Genomic DNA, 14624 nt, shown 5'->3' on the forward strand with positions numbered 1-14624 from the left:
AAAAAAATATTGCATGGTTAGCCCAAATGGTTGTAAGAGAGGGCTTTGTGGAGTCCTAATGCAAGATGAACAACTGTTTTCTTATGAATAAAGAAAATTAAATCATCATGAGTAGAATTATGTCACTCATGAATTGGAGCTTAGAGAAATTATATATGCATTTAAAGTGTGGAGACATTACTTTCTTCGATTTTTTATCTATTTTTAATGTGAGACAATGGAGGGTTGATATACCTATTCTAGAAACCAAATTTAAATGAAATATAGGCTAGATGGTTATCCTTTACCAGTGGGTTTGAATTTTAAATAAATTACATTAAGGGAAACAAAACAAATTAGTATATGCATTTAGTAGAGGTGTGCAAGTGGCACATATGGAAGCCATAAACGCTTGCGAATTTGATATGAAAGAAATGATAAAATATGCATTACATTAGGTTGAGCATTACCAACATGTGAAGGAATGCATAGTAGGATACAGAAGGTTCATTAAGAAATAACTACTTACTCACTAATGATGGTATGTTTAAGTATAGGGATAAATGGTATGTACTTTACATGGTCTACTTGAAGAAGATTATCATAGATTAATTTCACAAAATACCTTATTCAAGTCACTCAAGTTATCAAAAAAGTATAACAAATATGAATTAAATATACTATTTTTCAGGCATGAAAAAGGATTAATTTATTTATAAAATTTCCAAGTGCGTGGAATTACAACATGTTAAAATAGAATGTAGACAACCAAATAGATTACTATAGTCGATTCCAATTTCTGAGAGGAAGTGGGAAGGCATATCTATATAATTCATCACATGATTCCCAAAACCATCCAGGAAAAAAGATTTGATAATGGTGTTATTGGAAAATTTGAGAAATATAGCTCACATTATAACTGTCAAGTTCACACACTTGGAAATTGAAATCTCTCGTCTTTTCATGAATGGGATACTCAAATCACATTGAATGATCAAGAATATAATTTTGGATTGGGGTTTAAGGTTCACTTAAAAAAATGAAAGTTTTTTTTGTTGATTTTGGAACTCAACAAGCATTTAGCAACACATATCATCCTCAAACTAATAAAAAATATAAGAGAATGAATAGAGTTTTACAAGAGATTTTGACGATGTATCTCATGCATAGGCCAAAGAGGTGGAAATACTTCTGATACTTAACTGATTTTTCCTACCAAAATGGGTATCAAGAGTCACTAAACATGACCTCTTTCAAGGCTTTATATAGCTAAAACGTAAGACTCGCGGATAATCTAGTGAATAGCGTGGTTCTTGGACCTCATACACTTAAGGAAATGGAGAAGGAGATTTAATGTTAGGAACAAAATGAAGGCAATCAAAGATGCACAAAAGAGTTATGTTGATCAATATAGAATGCACAAGGAATTCCAAGTGGGAGATCATATATATCCCTACGTCATACCAAGAAAGAGTTCACTAAGAAAAGGTTATTGGGTTAAGTTGGCAGCAAGCTTTTGTGGACCATTTCATATTTCATAAGGAGTGGGGACAATGGCTTATAGATTGGTGAAAGTGTACGATAGTTTTAACATTCATTTTCTTAAGAAGTATGTACATGCTTATAATCATATTGTTGATTGGTTTATGATACATATGTAATCCACGACAGAATTCCAACCAGAAACATAGTGCATTACATACTTGAGGCAGATCACACTCCAAAATCAAGTAATAAAGAAGGTGAAGGTGAAAACTTTTAGACCATATGAAGGCACTTGGGAAATTGAAAATCAAGTGAGGGTACATTACCCTTTTTTATTTATTGTGAGAGTAAATGTAAGAATTGTAACTCTAAATCTCAGTGGTTGTTTTGTGATTTATTATAGAACACTAACAATAGTGTTTCTTTAATTGGGTAGGTATTTAACAACCCTTTTTCCATGCACCCCATGTAAATGTTGCTATGTGAAACAATTATGTAATTTAAGTGAAAATTCAGTTAATGATTGATATTAAGGAGATGACATAGATTTAGAGATATGAGGAGGAGATGTTGCTTGTGATATTACAAAATCATCCATACCCAACTCATTTTGTTCATTTACCTACAACCCTAAAGAATTAAATTATTGTCACAAACATGTAGTAAAGTCTGTCATGGGAAGCCTAAGTGGTGGACAATTCCCATACTATCCCCCTCCTTATGGGATGTGATGAAGAGTGGATGACTATCCAAATGGGAGGAAGTCAACACATAAGAAAATAAAAATATATAGAACACAAGAAAGGAAGGGAAGAAAAAGGACATGAAGAGAAGAGACACAGTTGGGGAGAAATATGAAGAAGAAGGAAAACATTCAAACAATTGTAGAGGAAGAAGAATCATCCATGAGATGGTGCTATGTGATTGGGAAAGTGTCCCTTGTAATGTATTGAGGACTATATTTTGTTGCTATGTTTGATTTTCTATTGGAAGGCTCCATGTACATTTGGATTACCTAGTGCTTGCTAGTTAAGTCAATAAACCACTAAGTGGTTGTTTCATAAGTTGATAAACGACTTAGTGTTTCTTTAATGGGCTAATAAACCACTTGGGTGTTTATTGGAAGATTGATAAACCACTAGGAAGGTTATTTGAAGCAATATGATACTTACTGAAAAGAGATGATAAACCACTAATTGCTTGGTGTGGAAACTAATAAACCACTTACCGCTTGCTAAGATGATAAAAGACTTGGACAGTGGGTTGTAGAATCTTGGAGTTATTTCCTTGGAAATATAGATGATTAACCACCTATATATTGTATTCAATATCTTGGAACTAAGAATTAATACAACCAAGCTTTCGTTGAATCTCTATGATTGATCTTAGAGCGAAAGAGAGTCACCGGGATGCTTACTTCCAAAAAGTAGTTGATAAACCACTTAAACAATGGACTCATTATTTGGGTTGTTTCACTAAATATTAGCATAAAATTTTATTGATAATGTAATTGAGGCCATGCACCCAACTCTAGCATGGCTAGCTACAAGAAAGATTGCAGTTTAGATACCATATGGTTTGGTGGAGAGTTGAAATACATTATTTAGTTTCCATCCATCTGAAGTTGCATGATTAGATGCAAGAAATATTGGAGTTTAGCTACTTTATGGTTGGGTGGAGATTTGAAATCCATCCTTTAATTTCCATCCATCTCAAGTTAAATGGATAATTATAATTACTTGTTTCTATTGGAACTATGGATGATGAAAATGTATGATATGTGATAGTTAAATGTATGGATCAAAACTATGTATGGAGGGTTGCTAAGATTACTATAGGTTCAAAGCCAATGATTTTCTTTATTTACCTTCATGGTTTTGTTGAATTGTTTTTATCTATCCGGTTGTTATTAACTTCATGAATTTTGGAGTATTTAACATGAATATGTTTGGTTTCCCAAATCCCCTAAGTTATCCTATTAGTGAAAGAGTTTTCCTTTATATGATATGTTCTTGAATTTGATGGTTCAATGCCCTGTTTAAGACTGTAATTACCTCACATGACAGGAAAACAATCCATGTACTATATGTTTGAATGTTATGGTTATGCACACTTGTAGGTCATGGTAAAGTCTTTAGCTCACATAATAAGCATGGTTTGTGGTTTTCCTGTTAAATCTAGCATTTATAGCTATTTTATCCTTTTCTTGGGATCTTATGTAAGTTAGGTTTGTTAGTCCGAGTAAGTATTTTATGATCATAGAAAAATCCTTTGAAGGTGGATTTCTATAAATTTAATCTTATCCCTATAATTTCCCATTCTCGGAAAATGTCTTTCCTTAAAGAATTCTAATAAAATTCGTTAAATTTGTTGACATAAAAGTTTTATTATAAATTTGGTATTTTTATCCAACACTCGACGGTCACTTGGTACATTTTTATTCGAGTTGAATACCTTTTTCATCTCCCAAAGTTGTTTTCATCTAGATATGTCAAGGGGGAAGATTCCAATTTAACCTCTTGGATGATCTCACTAGTCTGGTGTGTCTAGCCAAATAGGCCATGCACACCTTTGAAATGAACTAGTTCACAATCGAACTATATTTCCATAGAAAGTGTGGTTTATATGGGGTCGACCCCACTTGGGTGAAAATTTTCACAAGGCCATATTTCCCTATAAGTTTCTATCATAGGTGGAATTTGGTATATGTGATAGTGTTTGAGTTATGTACATATGCAAAATTGTGATGGGATAAAGACCAAATTTTCTATGGAGGTTGTGTTTGATTTAGAGGTTTGAGTGTTTACGAATCGTGTCAGTAATTGATAAGGCATGCACTCAATGTTTCCATCGGAATTGGATATGACAAGGTTTAGTTGCATAAGATGAAGGGGACAACTGTAGTGGGACTTGCAAGCTTGGGACAAGGCGACAAGTGACATGGAGGATTGTTGATGGCCATGTGCATGCCACATAGGGATCATGAGTGATGTGGGACTACTCGAGATCACGTGGAAGGGCTTGGTGGGTCACATAAGGATGCTATATGGTGGTCCCTCGTTGATATGGCTAATTTTTCATGTTTCAAATGAGCATAAATTTCAATCTCAGAGTCAAATTGAGATAGATTTCATATCGTTAGAAAAAGATTATGAGTTGAATAAGATGGTAGTGTTAGCTTTGAATTTTGATGCATTTGGAAGAAGAGTATTTTTATAACCCCTCCTTCATAGCAGACCTTGAAGGTTAGCTTACACTGTTAAGTAACACGCCACATAACCTAATAGAGTTCAACAAGTTGGGAGGGAGTGTGACCCTCATGAGATGGCCAAGGTTGGAGGAGCGGAGAGAAATTTGTTGTTTGGCAGTGTAATGATTTTATGTCACTATGAATCTTCCATATCAATTTTTAATTGTCTATCATTCAAGAAATGGATTCATTTTCTATTTGGTTAAAAGAGACGTTGTCATTGCAAGTGTACCTATTGAGGGGATCATTAATACCATAGGAGATTTAGATATTTTCCCGAAATGCAATGTATGATTGTTCATTTTAATGTATCGAAGAATGTATGGACTTGAATGAGTCTGACATGTGAGATTCTCTCTTCCAAGGCTGCAACTACCAACATTGGCTCGTAATCATGGACTCTTCACTGACACAACTGTCAAATGAGGAAAGTATTGACACATTTATCAAGACAGTTGAGATCATTGTTGGAGGAAACATTTACCTTGATGAGGAAAATAAGTTCAAATTTAGTCTTTGTATCATGCTATGGAGGACTGCATGTTAGTATACATATTTTTTTCGTAGAATGATATGCCTAGGAAAACGAGTAGAACCAAGATTGAGTCAGAGGGTATGTTATAGATCCATTTGGGCACATCAAATGTAGACATTCAGATCAGCTTTTTAGGGCTCATCAAACCCTAATTTCAGTTGCTTCATGGCCTAAACAAGTCACCCCTTTCAATGCCTCCTTCCCAGATAGTTTCATGACTTGAAGACATCCAGAAATAGTCTCTAGAGGGACTAACGCAGGTAAGCCCTTATGAAGGTGTGCTACATAGCAGTTAAGTCCACTGCTAGGGTGCTCTGCAGAGTAATTAGGCTTCCTTTCACCTGCAGTGGGTGAGAATGAGCAAAATTCACATATGGTTTGGGGAATATTCTTATCTTTTGGAGTCATATAGAAGTTTCCCTCACTTATCAACTCCTATGAGCTTGAAAATGGATGAGGAATGAGTTAAGGTGCATCATATCCTCTCATCCCTTCCTCCATGGAACTAATTCTATGTATGGTGTTAGCTACCTATACCAATAGGTTTCATATTTCATGATTGACATGGGAAAGTCCAAATATGCTCAGCTTTGATTATCCAAAGATCCCATATTTCCTAGAGAAGACAAGGTGTGTTAAGAGCTTCTCCTTGTTTCAAGTTTTGATGGATGGTCCAAAAGTCTAATCTGGATCATTCCATGGTTTAAATTTGCAGTTGTAGAATAGAGAAAGGAGTCTGTCCAAATTGTTTAATCTTGGCAGACAAGTAGTTCAGGTAGAGAAGAAAGGGCTCCCAACCGCTTAATCTGGGACCTTGGAAGCAATAAGGGTAGAAGCAGGCAGAAAAGCAAAAGAAAAAGCCAAAGAAAAGAAAAGGCAAGTAAGGGTCTGCAAGTCCAAGTGCACCCTCCAAGAAGAAATAAAAAATGCTAGGCAAGTAGCTGGGTAGGTAATTGGGGTTGCAGAAAGGTCATCTTTACCATTGCAGATGTATAAACGGTGTTTACCAAAACAAAGTCAATCAATTGACAAGGTGTTCTTCTCCATCAAGTTACAGCAAGGAGCATGACTAACCTCCTTCCTTCCCCCTTCCAGTTTATTACTAACATCCCCTCATCAGCTGAGATTCATGGAAGAAGATCATGGTTTCATGGTGGTTCTTGTTCATTCAAAAGCCACATTTCTTGTCTAAAAATCTTTTCATTTTGATCTACTCTCTAAACTAAGTAAGCTTCAAATAAGCTTAGTGGTTTCCCCTTCATTTTCCCTCCTCATCCATATTAACCTCTAATTCTACTATATAACTCCCCTATCTTACCTTTTCCCTACTAGTATTAAACACCATGGTGTATAAATCCCAGCATTATCTACATATTCTCCTTTTGGCATTATAGCCAAGTGAATGGTCTAAGGGGACTTCAGTCCATCTGGGACTGTGGTCAACCTCGTCTTGGATGTGCTCTAACCTCTGGTTATGAGCAGAAATCTTTCCCCTCAACCCTCACCGTCCCTCTGCTAAAAACACACAAAACCCCTTTTCTTGTATAAACCCTTGCGAAAAACCCAGAAAACCCAAAACACTACGAAAAACCCATTTTTCTATAGTCCTCCGCCCCAAATATTAAATTGAATATTATATTGTGCCGGCGGGACCCCCCCAACCTGCTCGATCCGTCGGAGGGCCCGCCAGCCGTCCGATCTCCGTCGCCCAGATCCAAAGGTGGGCGGTCATTTTCACTCCCCGACCTGCCGACCTTTAGCGTCCGGGGAAAGTGGTTTTGGCCGTCCCGTACAGGGGACGCGTGGCAGGCGGTGGGGTTGTTCGGAGCCCCCCTCCCCGTTACCGCCTTTGCCCAAAGGTGGTGCGGGGAACCCGCTTACCGCCACCCCTGTTACCACCCTCCCTCTTACGTCATTGGCACGTCACCCTGACGTCACCTCACCAGTGCCCGCCCCAGCGTCCCGTGGCCCTCCACGCGGACCTGCCATCGCATCCGCCCGCCACCATGTCCTGCCACCCTGGCAGACACCTCCGCTGCCACGTCACCTCCGTACCCGGGTCCCGCCATGACGTCATGCTGACGTCATCGGCGGAAAAGCGCCAAATGCACACTTTTACCAAAATTAACGTTTTAAACGACTAAACAAGCCGTTTTCGGTCATTTTCATGCAAAAGAGAACTAGCCGTTGCCAACAGCTGCCGCGAATTTTCTCAGCCAGCCATCAAATTCGACAATTCAACCGCTGAAAGTTCGGAATTCGACGGCACTAAGTCTCCACAGCCCGGCCCGCGAGCTTCCAAGTCGGTTTTTCCAGGTATTTTGCCAGTTTTCCCACTTTGCCCCTGCATTCCAATTATCTGTAAAAATCACCATTAAAGGACTGGTAAAACTACTTAATTCAGTTCTGCCTGATTACCTAAACTAAACCCAAGCAATCTGCACCATCCCTAAACCACAATTCGACCTTGGAGCGATCAGTCCGCGGGCTAAAACTGTAAAATTGCCCCCAAGGTGCTCGGCATTGTTCCCTTTTGCCGAGTACAGGCCACCTGCATTCTTTATAAAAAGAAACATCAATATCTCTGCAACTTATCTATTAGCAATTCACATCCCTGTGAATTTGCAGCAACTTACAAACCTGTTTACCTTTATTCACTAAAAGAGGACACCAGACTGTGTTTACAGTTCACCTGCTACTTAAGTCTTTATAGACTTGTCAAGCCAGTACCTCCACCTGCACAAATTCAGATTATATCATGGCAGCCTCTACATCCTCTTCCCTCAGTGTAGCTCCATTAAATCAAACCAACAAGGAGCTGGAGGCCTTGCCATTTATTGACAAGGATTGTCTCATTGAGGACTTTGAGGGAGACAGGGACTTCTTGAAGATCTTCACTCAACTAAGGGAAGATTATAAGGATGGGCATGGTACACATGGGATATGGGAGTCAAACCTGCCCTATTACTGTCTCCCAGCTGTGAATGTTTTCCCTGAAATCATTCACCTATGTGCTGAACACTATGATGTGCAGCACAGAGCTGTCAGTACTCCATCAGGGAGGATCCTCTTCTATATAAATGCTGACTCCATCAACAAGATGTTGCAATTTGATCAGACAGAGTTGCTGATCCCATTCTCCATGAGTTATTTGCTGGAAGCTGGTGATAAAATGACCAGTGAGGAGCTGCAAAAGGTCACCCTGAACTTCATGAGACCTGAATGCCAACCTACAGGGCCACCTCCCTATCTGAGGGAGCACTTCGATGATATAGGCAGGCTATTACTAGACATGATAGCCTATGTATTGGGATACCAAAACAGTGAGCATGTGGATAAATCCATGCTAGTGTTGCTGTCTGTTTACAGCCCGCGTCAACCCCCTGCCCGAAAGTATAACTTTGCTAAGTTTATAGCCAACAAGATTCATGATCAATTAAGCAAAGTGGACAGACAGGGGGTCTTCAGATACTCAGCTTACATCTACCATCTGTTCATGTTTCATCATTCTGAAGCCTTCCCATGCTACATCAGAAGGCTGGATAATAAAGGGGAGAGAAGATATGTCATCTTCTGGACCTCAGTTTATCATAAAGTCACAAATTCACCCTATACCTACTGTGAATTTGTTGACCAATTTGTGTACCCAGTCTCTTGCATGCTGATGAGGTCCCCTCCACCTAGAATATCTAATGAGATCAAGAAAGCTATGCAGCTATCTAAGAAGTACAAAATAGGTGACTGGTACCTATATGAACACCATACTGTGTTCAGAGTATATGGCTGTGAGCTCTGTCCATACAGGCTCCCCAAGTATGTACCTATGAGATTATTTGCCTTGGAGTATTACAGGCAATTAATTCAGTCAGACCTCACCCATTTCCACAGCTCCAAGAAAAAGGCCCACCTTAATTTCAAAAATGAGTTGGGCCCCTTCATTATGAACAAGAAGGAAGGATGGGAATCTGCAGACTTGATCCTCAAAGACAAATATAAGTTGTCCTATAGTTTTCGATGGGTCCCTTATGACCCTCAAGGTTTCATGACTGCTAGGAGAAATAAGTACAGACTCCTAGGTATTAAGCACTGCCACTACCCACACATAGAAAAGTATGCCAACTTGCAAGAATGGCAGCTGGACACTCTAGTGGAGAGTTTAACTGAAGAAGAAAGAATGCTTAAAAACATGAAAGAGCTTGAGAAGACTATTGACCTGGACTATGTGCAGCAGGTACCTTTCAGGCCGCCTCACTCAGTGGGAGAAGGGACCTCAGTGACAAGGACAGCACCACAGGCACCCTCTACATCGGCAGCAGCAATAGATAAAGGCAAAGGCATAATGGATGCAGAGGATGAAGCAGGAAAGGAACAAACAGATCAGCAAACAGAGCAGCAACAAGCACAAACTGGGCTGCCAGAGACCCCCATAATGCAAACTCCTCCCCCACAAACTGAACCTCCAATAGCACCTATTCTGCAGACCCCAGCCCATGAGGAGAGGGGTACTAAAAGAGAAAGAGAAGAGTCCACTCCTATTAGTGGACCTTCCCATCAGCCAGAGGCCAAAAGACAAAGGGCAGATTCCCCTGAGGTGGAAGACATTACTGAAGATGTCTTAAACAGCACAGGAAAAGACAGGGAGGGAAGCCAACATACAGGGACAAGCTCCTTTCAGCAGGAGCAAACTTTACAGCTTGGTTTGGAGGTGTCATCCTCTTCTCAGCAAAGCAAGAAGCCTAAAGGCACTAAGGCTTCTTTTAAGCAAATCAAGGCAGCAAATGAGCTATTAAGGGCTGAGGTCTACAAGCAGTTCATAGATGCTACACCAGCCCAGCAGGAGAGATTAATGTCTGTTTATGACTTTAAGGAAGAAAAGATGATATTCAGTCATTTCAAGCCCAAGGGGCCACAGCCAATGACAACTGCAGATTTCATCAAAACAAGGGTGGAGGTCCTAGCTAAAGACATACATCCTATGGACCAGATTGAACTCCACAAGCAGACTGGGGAGATGGTCTATGCCACCTTGGTGGAGAAAGCCACATTGGCCCATGAGCTGAAGGAATCCCTAAAGAACACCAATACTCAGCTGGATTTTGAGAGGATGTCCTCTAAGGCCAAGGACAATAGAATAAAGTCTCTTGAGGAGATTATTATTGATCTAGGGCATGATCCTAGTGATCCAACAGGTGTAAAGGCCCTCATAAAGAAGAAAGATGATGATCTGAATGCAATGAAGAAGAGGTTGGGGCTGTTACCTACAGAACACCCTCAGACAGCAGAACTACAAAAAGAAAAACAACTTAATGAACAGCTTGACCTCCTGCTACAGCAAGATCAGAGGATCAAAGAATTGGAGAAAGAGCTGGAAGGAACGCTACAAAACAAACAGGGAGAAACTACACTCCAGGCTCCTCCAACAGCTTCAACAACAGCAACAACTTCAGGGGCAGCAGTAGCCCCTACAACAGAAGCAGCAGGCACAACAGCAACTCCAGATGCCCACCCAAGTGTAGAAGAATTGACCAAGGCTGTCAAGGCAATGGAGCTCCAGGCAGATGAGATAAAGAAAGCAAAAGAAAAATTGGCAGAGATAGATGCCAAATATGATAAATCAAAGGTAACAGTAGCAGAGCAGGGCAGAGAAATTAAGGCCCTGAAGGATAAAATAAAGGCCCTAGAGAAGGAGCTCAATCTGGAAAATACCATGGCAGAAATAAAAAGAATTTTGTGGGGTAAGATTACCCAAGCTATCACCAAGCAATGGAAATCCATCAAAACAATCCATGAGTACATGGATTTAATTAACCAAGCACAGACAGAAATCCAGAGGGCCAAAACAGTGCTGGGAAACAGACCTGAGCAGGCAAACCAACTGATAGATTTTTTGAACAGGCAAGACAAAGAGGAGCTGGCAGCCATTGGCATCGTTAACAGAACAGAAGCCATCCTCACAACTAAAAAGGTGCTAACTCTCAGAAATTATGTACAGACTGTAGAAAGAAAATGCTATGAAATACAGGCTGAGGTGGAGGAGTATAAACTCAAAATAGGAATGCTGCAAGCAAGGGGACTGCCTGGCCTGCTGAACAGTACAGGGAAATTGATTACCAGAGATCAATTCACCAACAAGATGGCTACTTACATTGAAAATCAAATCACTGCATCTGGCAGTACTCCTGAGGAAACAGGGCCTCCAACAGGACAGAGCTTGTACACTAAGCTTGAAGGCCTATTCTTCATTGAAAGTGAGGCAAATCATTTGTTTGAAACTCCTCCTAACTTTTGGCGGTATACAGAGGCCGATGAGACTCTAATAAAAATTCGGAGGCATCAAATGCCTAAGGAGGACTGGTGGCAGGCCATGCTCCAAATTTTGCCACGATAGCTTCAAGTCATTCGGCCACTGACAGCTCCAGGTCACCAGAAGACAGACAGCAAAAGGGTTAGCGTTTAAAGAGCGGCCAAAGGTGACTCATCACATAGACAATGACAGCTAGCCATGTTTGAACAGCGCGTCTCCAACCGACTCCAATTGCCACCAAGTCAACAGTCTCTGACCATTTTTGACAGCTAAGGGACTAAAAGTTATTACAACATTTACTCTTTCAGCTGCTGCACTCCAGCAGTTGGTAGGACATTTATGGAGCATTTACTCTTCATTCAGATATTTTCCAAATGTAAATTTGTATATATACCCCCCTTAGTAACGCATAAGGGGTTGGTAAATTTTACTCTGAGGCATGTATACTATGTACTTTCAGAAAAGTTTAATACAAAGAGCAATTTCAGCTCAGTGATTTCCTGGAACTCTGGTGTCTTGTTGATAATCTAAGTGCTGTTGCAGAATCCTTGCGTTGTCTGGTGGAATGATATGTCTTCTTTAAACTCTGTTTCGTTTCCCTATGTTATTTCATGTTCATATTTTCATCATATCTAGCAATAAAGAAAAAGAATAGTTCAGGACATGTTTCTTAACACCCTGTGCTCAACCTTATATTGCTGTAAATGTTTTCTTCAGGATTAAAGCAGACATGAATTCTTAAATGCTCATGTTACATTTAATTCCATGCTGTGAATGTTATCTAGAAATTCTTAAATGCTTCCAGGTAACAGTTGCTTTTTCTTTCATACCAGTTTATAGAAAGATCCTTAATTGCCTTTCTTATCCTGACCATATCACACCCAAACTCAATTCCAAAGCATTGTTTCCCAGACAATTACCCTGCTCTGCAGCTTTCATTACTGTATCACCATAGCACACCAAACCAAAGGACCACTGACTCCATTGCCCAATGTTATATAATATGCTGGTAAGAGCATACACGTTTGACTGAACCTTTTCCAACCAAACAATTGAAACAAAATTAAACTTCACACCTAGCCTAAAACACCATCATAACAGAGACAAATCATAAAGAGAGAGCCCTCTCTGATTTCAGCTTGGCTAGAAGCTGTAATCCAAAGATTGGTTAGTGGTTACCCCGGCCGTATTCCCTTGGGAGTCATAGGGAACAACCTGGGTGTTAACATATGGAACACCATCAAATGCCACCATTAATGACAAAACATCCTTCATCTTCCTATAAATTGACCACTCATCTAAGTGATTAGGGGCTAGATTATGTTGAATTGTAAGGAGATGACGCAGCCATGAGATTTGGCTTTGAAGCAAGTATTGTGATGCTACAAGTTTGTCATGCTTTTGATGTGATGTGGATGGGATCCATGCTGGAGGAATGGCTTTGAATCAAACACCAATGGTTGTAATTCCTTCTTCTATCTAATAAAGTGTTTGAACCTTTTTCCCATATGTTTGTATTGCTTCATAATGCTTGTGTGTGTGAATTATATCTGATTCCTTTCACTTATATTCAGTAGATTGTATGTTGATCGGTTTTTGTCTTATGTTGCGTTTACAAGGTACTTCTTAAGTGGATTAAGTATGGGAAGGAGTGATGGAATTGATACAAGGGAGACGAAAGGAAAGCGGAACTACAGGTAGGCCTTATATCTTCTCATCTTATCTATTACTTAAAGGAAAAGTCTAAAAAAATTTAAACTATTGTTCTAGATACAGCTACTTATCTAGGGATTTGGTATTTATCCATAGATACTAAATTCTCCAAAACAGGGCACACGAAATAATTTTTCTTCCCAACATATATACAAACCATGTGAATGGATCTATGTTTGGGCCATGTCATATTTCATAGTGGTTAAGTGTAGAGGTTGATGCATTTGCATCCAGTCGAACAAACAAGACCTTATTTTACTTGCTCAAATTATAAATTTGAATGGATGCATTCACTGAAGAAATCATATATTGTATATGATGTTGGCTCGAGACCCTAGACTTGTCCCATTCACAATGTTGTTTTCCATGCAAAATTTATAGCCCCATTCCATATCGTTACCCTACGAGAGATGGATCTTATAATGTTTCCCATGCACTTCATGTTTCTCATTGAAATCTGTTTTTAAAATTGAATTTGAATCACATTTTAGTGTGGGAGTTTCCTTTAAAATTTGTGAGAAAAGCAATTACGTGTGACAATAAGCATGTATCAATGATCCAAGAGGGATTGTTGAGTGGGATTAAGGTTCTTGGATTATGAGAAAAAGTGTGAGGCAACGTACGATGATTAAGACATGGAACCCATTACCAAAGATAACTTTTGTTGCAACAAGTGAATATTGAGAGTTAATACATTCAACCTACAGGAAAAGAGAGTAGTTATGCAACGAGTTATTATGGACACCAATAATAAGCAACAAAGGTAATTTTCAAGAGTGGATCACTTTAAGGTTTCATATTGATGTAAATTTTTTTATATATACTATTATGGACATCAAAATGTGTTATATTATTGTTAACTAGGTGTGACAAGTGTGATCGGTCTTCAGTCACCTAACTAAAGATGTAATTGATGAAGCCTCCCGTGGGAGAAAGTGGATAAAATTGATGCTCTAGTAATGTGAAAGTTCATTTTTATGTCTTGGAATCATGAGTAAAATCATTAACCCCATGTAACTCAATATAGGTATCGTTTTTTTCTTAGATTTCGCACATCTAAAAAATTACAAGCAAAACTTGGAGATCCAAGACATTCATTGAATGATTATTTCAAAGATGAGGATAAAATAGTCGCGTTGTAAGCTACTACAAGATTAATATTAGATGCCTGTGATTATGTTATTATTCATTTTTTATGTATGCAGTAGTGCTACAGCGTTTTGTTATGTGATATCATTCCTAAGTTTGTAAAGTAAGATGTGTTGTAGGTAGAATGGTTTTTTAGCTATGAGTTTTTTCTCCATGAACTATTTGTGCAATGGTACATTGTCAGGCATGATTGGAAGGTGCAAATAATG

Source organism: Pinus tabuliformis, chromosome 1_1 (assembly GCF_031772625.1).
Source record: "Pinus tabuliformis cultivar Carrire ecotype Pingquan chromosome 1_1, CPIR1, whole genome shotgun sequence".
In the NCBI taxonomy this organism is placed as follows: domain Eukaryota; kingdom Viridiplantae; phylum Streptophyta; class Pinopsida; order Pinales; family Pinaceae; genus Pinus; species Pinus tabuliformis.